Here is a 9496-nt window from a genome sequence, read left to right as displayed (position 1 = left end):
AGAAATCCTAATCCTAATCCTAAGAGAGAAGAGAGAATCTCTCTCTCTAAAAACTACATCTAAAACTAAAATTGTGAATTATCCGCCTATGCTAAGTATGGATGCATTCCTCCACTTTATAGCCTCTAATATGTATTTTCTGGGCTGAAAACTAGGTCAAAAACAATCCAAAAATTGTTGATTGCGAAATCTGTCACGTACAGGTCGCTGCAAAGTCACGCGGAAGCGTCGTCCACGCGTTCGCGCGGATTAGGTTTTTGCCAGGTCACGTGTTCACGTGATCCACGCGTTTACATCACCTAGATTCGGATCAGCTATGGAAAATTATATATCATTATGAAGCCCCAGACGTTAGCTTTTCAACGCAACTGGAACCGCGTCATTTGGACCTTTGTAGCTCAAGTTATGATCAATTTAGTACTAGGAGGTCAGGCTGGACAGCTTTAGCAGTTCCTTCAGTTTCTTGTATTCCTTCCACTTTTGCATGCTTTCTTTCCATCCTCTAAGCCATTCCTGCCCTGTAATCCCTAAAATCACTTAACACACATATCAAGGTATCGAATGGTAATAAGAAAGGATTAAACATAGCAAATTTAAAGCCAAAGAAGCATATTTTCAATCATAGCACAAAATCAGGAAGGAAAACGTAAAACCTTGCAAATAGTATGAATAAGTGGGTAAAGAGTTGATAAAAATCACTCAATTGAGCATAAGATAAACCATGAAATAGTGGTTTATCAACCTCCCCATACTTAAACATTAGCATGTCCTCATGTTAAGCTCAAGAGAACTAAAAGAGTGAAGAGGAATGGTATGAAATGCAACCTATGAATGCAACTAGATGCAGAATGCTTTTACCTACTTGGTGAAAAGTAAATAAATCTTTCAAGAACAAATATGAACTGGATTTCACTAATTCAAATCACAAAATAAATTACAAGTAAACTTGCAAAAGAAAATAGCTCATGAAAGCAGGGAACAAGGAATCGAGCATCGAACCCTCACTGGAAGTGTATACACTCTAATCGCTCAGGTGTTTAAGGTTCGATTCTCTCAATTCTCAACTAATCTTGCTTTCTAAGGCTTGCTCTTCATCTAACAATCAACAAAAATTTAATGCACAGATACACATATCAAGAGGTCTTTTAAGGGTTGTAATGGGGTTAGGGTCAAGGTAGGATTGTATTTGGCCAAGTTGACTAAAATCTGAATCCTTAATTAACATAAACTTTTCACCTAACTTAGACAATCCATGTAATCATAATACAACATCTAACTGTCCATTAACCATGTTTTCCACATATTCATGCATCCTGATTTCAAGTACAGTACATATGCATTGCTATCACCATTTACTTTGGGGCATTTTGTCCCCTTTTTATTATTTGCTCTATTTTTTTCTCTATTATATTTTTTCTATTTTTCTTTTCTTTTGTTTTTTTCTCAATGCATGCGATTAAATTATTGAATGCATAAACATGTTCTCACATTCTTTTTCACATTTTCTCAAAAATATACAACACCCAATTCTCAAACCAAAATTTAATCTTCCCAACTTCCCCACACTTAATTATTGAATACATTTACTAGTATAAGCTAATTAAGGATTCAAATTAAGGACATTATTGTTTTACGCTTAGAGTTAGTAATGTGCTAAAGTAAAGAACAACGGGGTAAAATAGGCTCAAAATTGGTTTGCAAAGGATAGTGAAAGGGTAAGGCCATATGGGTATGTAAGCTAAACGAAACAAGGCCTCAATCATATAAGTATATGTATACATTAAACAATGGAAATATAGAATCAAGCAAGATATAGATCACAATTTTAGAGAGAATAACACACACCAAAAATAAAATATTGGTTGATAAGATGCAACCAATCAATTTGGCTAAAAAATCTAACTGGTTTTGTGTGTTCGAGCTTTAAACCATGTTCCAAAATAAAATTTCTTCAAACAAGTTTAACAAAAATTTTAAATTCAAATTAGTGAAATACTCTAAAAAGTTTCTTGAAAAAGAAAATATTACTTCAACCAAGTAGTTGGTAAAATATGCACAAAATCAAACAAACATGCAAATGCAATAACTAATTTAACAAAGAAAATTTAAACATTGGTGTTGAGACAGGAATGTACTAACCCACGGAGATCGGTATCGACCTCCCCACACTTAAAGATTGCACCGTCCTCGATGCATGCTAAGATGTGCAAGTGGATGGGTGGCTCTAACTGACGCATTTCTCCAAAGATTGTGCAGGTGGACTTGTTTGTCTCCCCATATAGAAGTTTCTCCTTTCCCTTCCTCGGTGGCCATCCTAAAAGAAGAGGAAAATAACAAAAGTAACCCAGAAATAAAGATAGAAAACAAATAAAATATCGGTGTTAATGCCAGATAATGAGGGTCTCAATTACATGGTAGCTACAATATGCAAGTGAGAAAATAGTAGAAGCACATGGCAAATCAAGAGTGCAAAAATTTGCAACAATGGGGGAAGAGTGTGGGTAATACAAGATAGTATAAGTTTATGTCAATGCAAAAGGAATACCAGTATTATAAAAATTAGCATTGACTTATGAATAATAATACCCAATCAGAATAAAACAAGTCATGAAGCACTGGAATAATGCAAGAAAAGATGCAACAGTTGAATAAGAACATTTAACACCAATAGAAAAATAATAAATTTAGAAAAAAAAAATAAAAATATGCACAAAATTAAAATGCAAAGGATGAAAAATATGCAAATAAATTAAATAAAATAGAATTGAAGTGAAGAAGGATGAGAAGTTAAAGAGATAAAGTAAGAAAGAAAGAAGAAAGAAGAAAAGATAGAAGAAATTAGGATTAGAAAAGAAAAGATAAGATAACTGGCGCTGATCTGTATAAGTTGTGCTGCGCAGGCGACGTGGACGCGTGGGTGACGCGGCTGCGTGGTGTGCGATAAGGTCAGGTGACGCGGATGCGTGGGTCACGCGATCGCGTGGCCTGATTTGTGCGATTGGCGTGAGTGCAGCCTCGCGTTCGTGTAACTCTCTGTTTCAAACTCATTTTGCCAAAAATCTGGGTGACGCGTTCCCGTGGGTGACGCGATCGCAGGAATGGCCATTTTTGAAAAATGATGCAGACGCGTGAGGCACGCGTTCGCGTGGTAGGGCTTGTGCTTCTAGCACGAGTCTAGCCCTACTCCATCATAACTCTCTGCCATGCACCCATTTACGTCGATTTTACAGGGCCACGCATTCGCGTGGGTGACGCAGACGCGTGGGGAGGCTATTTCGCAAACGACGCGAATGCGTCAGCAATGCGGTCACATGGGCGTATTTGTGCCTAAGGCACGCCTCCAGCCACGCTTTCGCGTGACTCTCTGTTTACTCTTCTTTTCTTCCTAGTGCACTTGTGACGCGGACGCGTTAGCGACGCTTACGCGTCGCGTGCGTGTTTTTTTTTAAATGCAAAAATGCAGAATGCAGATGCTTATGCAAAATTTATGAATGACCACTAATAAAAATGAAAATAAAATAGAATAAAACTAAGAATAAAAAGGAAAGAATGTACCATGGTGGGTTGTCTCCCACCTAGCACTTTTAGTTAAAGTCCTTAAGTTGGACATTTAGTGAGCTCCCTATTTTGGTGGCTTGTGCTTGAATTTATCCAAAAATCTCCACCAATGTTTGGAATTCCAGTAGCCTCCGGGATCCCAAACTAGGCGCAGAAAGCCTTCAAGCAAGTTAAAGCAAGTGACAAGGCCCCAAGAGTATTGATTGCTAGACTGAATTCCGGGGACCCAAATCTTGCTTTTGCACCCGTCTTCTTGTTGAGCAATATTGTTCCATCCGGGTGGCAAGCAGTCTGAATTCTCACTGAAGCAGCCAAACAACATCCTAGACCCATTCAATTAAGCTCTACACCAACCTTTACTTTTAAACTTTGAGCACACAACCATGTTGAACCTTGCTTGATAACTCCAACCACTAACCATCTTCCTCTTACTCTTAATGCCACAAAGAACTCTAAGTTGACCATCCGTCTCTAGAAGCCTATATTCAAGTGGAAAAGTAAAGGTCAAGGATAAGAATTTTACCCACTTGAACGTTGTGTTGGACGGTAATGGCTTTGGAGGAGATGTTTCTAATGATCTTGCAAGCTCCACTCCCTTGTGCTCTTCTTTGACAACTTCCACCTCCTTGTAAGCTTCTTCAATTTCAACCACTTTCTCTTGGTAGCTTTCTTCCAATTCAATCTCCTTTTCACTGCTTTCTAAGGGCATGAGAGGTTGTGCTTCTTCTTCTTGAATCTCCATCTCTTGATCAACCTCTTCCAAGTCCTTAATCATGACATGCCTTGGAGGTTGTACACCCTCCTCAACATCAAATGCAATCGTCTTAGAAGGAGGCTCTATGTCTTGACTTTCCCATAGAGGTTCAACATCTCCCAAGTCTTCAACCACTTCTTCCTCTTCAATAATTACTGCTTTGTCTAGTAGTTTTAATATAAAATCGTACTCATCCTTAATGATTTTCTTTCCATGACAACTCCTTTCAACTATTCTTTCATCTTCAAGGGTCTCTCCTATCTCCATATTTTGGGCCTCCTCTTGCTCTAAGACAAAATCAGACTCCTCCGTGATGTCTTCCTTCACTAATTCTTCAACCACTCATTCGACTTCAAGGGTCTCTACTACCTTCACCTTTAGGGCCTCCTCTAGCTCCTTATGAAGTATGAATTCGCGAAGATGATCCCTACTCTCTTGTTCTATGTCAACAGCATAATTGGGACAATCTTGCTTTTGAATTGATGGATGTGGGTGCTCTTCCATAGAGGGTAGTGATGGGATAGAAAGATCATTATGTGGTTGAAAAGAAAGTGCACTAGAGCTTGAGGGTTGAATATTGGAGGTAGAGGGTTGGTTCATGCGGGATATAAGATTTTGGAGTGTAGAGGTGAGACCAATGATGTTAGAGATGAGTGTGTTGTTATCCAATTGAGGTTGGGGTGGATAGGAGGGTTCATTTGTTGGGAGAAAGGGTTCATGGTAGGAAGGTGGTTCATCTTGATAATGATAAGGAGATGGTGTATATTGAGGTGGTGGTTCATGAGAGTAATTATGTTGGAATGAGGGTGGTTCTATGTATAGTTCATTTGACTCATAAGGTGGTTGGTATGGTGGATACGGGTTAGGTTCATATAGAGGTGAATGGTGGAAAGGGGCTTGTGAGTATGGTGGTCCAAAGCTATGTTGAGGAGGGGGTTCATAGGCGTATGGTGGTGGTTGTTGATAATCAAAAGAGTGCTCACCATAGGCGTTATCTTAGTATGCCTCTTGGAAGGGTTCGTGGTCATAGTATGTTGGTGGAGGTTGTTGCCAAGAAGGTTGATCAAATCCTTGTGGCTCCTCCTATCTTTGGTTTGTCCCATCCTTGATGCGTGTTCTCATTGTAATCTCCTCTTCCTGCAACATAATTGTAACCAGACTCATATCCAAAGTTGTGAGAGTTCATAGTAGTGAGAGAAAATAAAAACAAAAATTAATAAAAATAAATTAACGAAAATAAACTCCTAAAACTTAGAAACACTGATAACAATATAAGATAAAGATTTGAAAAAGGTTTAAATTTTTTAAAAGGTTGGATTTTTAAATTTAAATTTTGAAATTTGAATTTTGAATTTTGAAATTTTAAATATTGAAATTTGAAATTTTGATTTTGAAATAAGATAAGATTTTGAAAAAGATATGATTTTTGAAAAAGATTTGAATTTTGAAATTTAAAACTAAGATTAGATAAGATAAAAATTTTAAAATAAAAATCTAATTTTTTTGTAATTTCAAAAAAAATAATTAAAATAAAGAGAAAAGATATTTACAATAACCAATAATAAGGCACACGTTTGCAATTCCGCGGCAACGGCGGCAAAAATTGACGTGGCGGAAATTGGCAGATTAAGAAATTAATGTAAGAGATACGTTGCAAGTACAGTTCTTAACCAACAAAAATCCGCTCATCAATTTAGAAGGGTTGTCACAAAATTAGAATAAAAATACTGGGAGTATGAGTCCCAGGTCGTCTCCCAACGAGTTGCAGAAAGATGTGCTATTTTATCAATCAGAGGTTTTCCAAAATGTTTTTGAGTTTAATAAACAGGAAATTAAATTAGAGAATTTATGTAATTCAAATAAAAACCTTGACCGGGAGAAGATTAATCGGAAGTTCTATCCTTGTTGGATTTCTCTCAAGATTAATTGATAATTGAAGGTTGTTCTACTTAGTTATCCTTTACTGAGTAAAGGAAAGTCAAGTAAGTTGGAAGTCTACTTCTATTCACAAGTTTTAATCCTCTCCCTTGGGAAGGATTAGTGTTAGTGACTAGAGAGCCAGCCAACAATAAACCCAATTACAATTTAGCTTTTGAGTATTACAACTCAAGGTTCTCCTTTTAATCAACTCCCAATCAAGTTAGAGAACTACTCCATTATCATGAATGTAAACTTCACAAAATTAAAAAGGAAAATAAAGAAAGACATGATAAACAATAATAAAAAGATCAATTAAAATTAAAAATGGTTCTTGTATTAATAAATTATAAAAATAATCCAATTGTAACTCTGGACAAATTAAGGATATGAAAGAGTAAGCGAAAAGTAAGAAAACAAACTAGAATGATGAAGTCTTGGTGGAGGTAATAACTCTTCTCAATATCCCAATCCAAAAGCAATAAAACAAAATTCTAAGAACTATGAATGTGTAGAGAAAAAACCTAGAGGAGGAGTAAAATCAGATCTAAAACTAAAAACAAAAATTATGCGGAATGAGAATCGTCCTTAGTCTCTGCATGTTCCCTGACTCTAATTTGCGTTTCTGGGCCGAAAACTGGGTTAAAATGCGGCCCAAAATCCATGCCAGCGATTTCTGTAAATTCTACAGATCACGCACGTCACGCGACCGTGTCGTCCATGCATTCGCGTCATCCAGCGTTTTTCCTTGCTACGCGCGTGCATTGTCCACGCGTTCGCGCCGCTGTGATTTTCTCCAATTCGCGCGGATGCGTGAGCCATGCATCCGCATCGCTTCTCGCTGGTCATCTCCTCAATTTCTTGTGTTCCTTCCATTTTTGCAAGCTTCCTCTCCATTCTCTAAGCCATTCCTGTCCTATGAAGCCTGAAACACTTAACACACAGATCACGGCATCGAATGGTATAAAGGAGAATAAAAATATACAATTAAAAGATCTTTAGGAAGCAAGTTTTCAATCATAGAACAAATTATAGGAAGGAATTGTAAAACCATGCAAATCATATGAATAAGTGGGTGCAGACTTGATAAAACCACACAATTAAACACAATATAAATCATAAAATAATAGTTTATCACTCTGCCCTTCTTCAACCTGATGAAAAAGGGGATAGCGTTCGAGTGGACCCCGGCATGTGAGGAGGCTTTCAAGCACTTCAAAGAGATAATCTCGGCACCGCCTGTCCTGGGGAAGCCTAAGAGTGGAAAAGTGTTGTACTTGTACTTAGCAGTAACTGATGAGGCGTTGGCAGCGATTTTGGTGCGAGAAGAGGGAAAGACCCAGCAACCAATATATTTTGTGAGTAAAGCACTACAAGGAGCAGAGCTAAGGTACAACAAGCTGAAAAAGGTAGCATATGCGCTCCTGACCTTGTCCTGCAGGCTACGGCAGTACTTTCAAGGGCACCAAGTAATCTTTAGGACGGATCAGGCAATCCGCCAAGTACTCCAGAAACCCTATCTGGCGGGTAGAATGATGACTTGGGCTGTTGAACTCTCCCAATACGACCTGCAGTATAAACCTAGGCACGCGATCAAGGCTCAAGCCATGGCTAACTTTCTGGTAGAGGTAACAGGGGACCCGGCCGGGACACCGAGCACACGGTGGAAGCTCCATGTGGACGGAGCATCCAACCAAACATTTGGAGGAGCAGGGATCATCTTAGAAAACCCAACAAAAGTTGTTTACGAGCAATCAGTCAAGTTTGAATTTCCGGTGTCAAATAATCAGGCAGAATACGAAGCCCTACTAGGCGGCCTAAATCTAGCAAGAGAGGTTGGAGCCACCAAACTGGAAATATGCAGCAACTTGCAGGTCGTGACCTCGCAGATCAATGGAAGGTACCAAGCCAGAGATTCACTATTATAGAAATATCTGGAGAAGGTCAAAGAATTGAGTAAGCAATTCAAGGAGGTCACGATCCAGCACGTCCTGAGAGAGAGGAACACACGGGCAGACCTCCTATCAAAACTGGCGAGTGCAAAACCAGGGATGGGGAACCGATCTCTCATTCAGGGTTTGATAAGAGAACCGACAGTGGCTCTACATCTGACCCAGGCAGATCCCTTCTGGATGAACCCGATCATCGATTTCTTGGAAAAGGCCAAAATCCCCAGCGACGAGAAGGTGGCAAAGACAATAAGGCGAGAAGTGGCCAAGTATGCAATCATACAGGGCCAGTTGTTTACGAAGGGGCTTAACCAACCCCTATTGAAGTGCCTCCGTCCTGACCAAACGGACTACATACTCAAAGAAGTCCACAAAGGACGCTGCGGTCACCACATCGGAGGAAAGCCCCTAGCCAGAAAGCTCGTTAGAGCCGGTTATTAATGGCCCTCTATGATGGCGGACGCTAAGGAATTCGTGAAAAAGTGAAAAAGATGCCAAGAGAATGCCAACTTTCACAAAGCGCCAGCAACCGAGCTAAGCCTATTAACGGCTTTCCGGCCTTTTGCACAATGGGGGATTGATCTGTTGGGACCCTTCTCGGTCGGGCCAGGGCAGGTCAAGTACCTAGTAGTGGCCATTGATTATTATACAAAGTGGATAGAGGCCGAGCTGTTAGCTAGTATATCCTCGACAAACTGTTGAAAGTTCATGTGGAGACAGGTGATAGCCAGGTTTGGAATCCCAGAAGTCGTCATCTCGGATAATGGAACACAGTTCGCCGATAAGAAGTTTGGAGAGTTCCTCGCCGGCCTAGGCATAAAGCAAAAGTTCTCGTCAGTGGAGCATCCCCAAACCAACGGTCAAGTCGAGGCTGCGAACAAGGTTATCCTGCAAGGCCTTAAAAAGTGACTTGACCAGAAAAAGGGAGCTTGGGCGGACGAGTTAGCGTCAGTCCTCTGGTCCTACCGTACGACTCAGCAGTCATCTACCGGGGAGACCCCCTTCCAACTCACATATGGGGTATAGGCAATAATACCTGTGGAGATCGGTGAGCCTAGCCCACGACTACTCCTGGGGGGAGTTGAGGAAGCCGTAGAAAAGGATTTGATAGACGAGGCCAGGGAGATAACCCATTTATCAGAAATGGCGTTAAAGCAAAGAATGGCCCTGCGTTACAATGCTAAGGTGCTCAAGCGAAAGTTTGAACAGGGCGATCTAGTCCTAAAGCGCAATGATATTGGGCTCCCGACACCCGCGGAAGGGAAGTTGGCGGTAAATTGGGAAGAACCAAACAGGGTGAAAGAGGTGATCGGCAATG

This window comes from Arachis stenosperma, chromosome 10 (genome assembly GCF_014773155.1).
Source record: "Arachis stenosperma cultivar V10309 chromosome 10, arast.V10309.gnm1.PFL2, whole genome shotgun sequence".
NCBI classification, from domain to species: domain Eukaryota; kingdom Viridiplantae; phylum Streptophyta; class Magnoliopsida; order Fabales; family Fabaceae; genus Arachis; species Arachis stenosperma.
Note: the sequence above shows the minus strand (reverse complement) of the source record.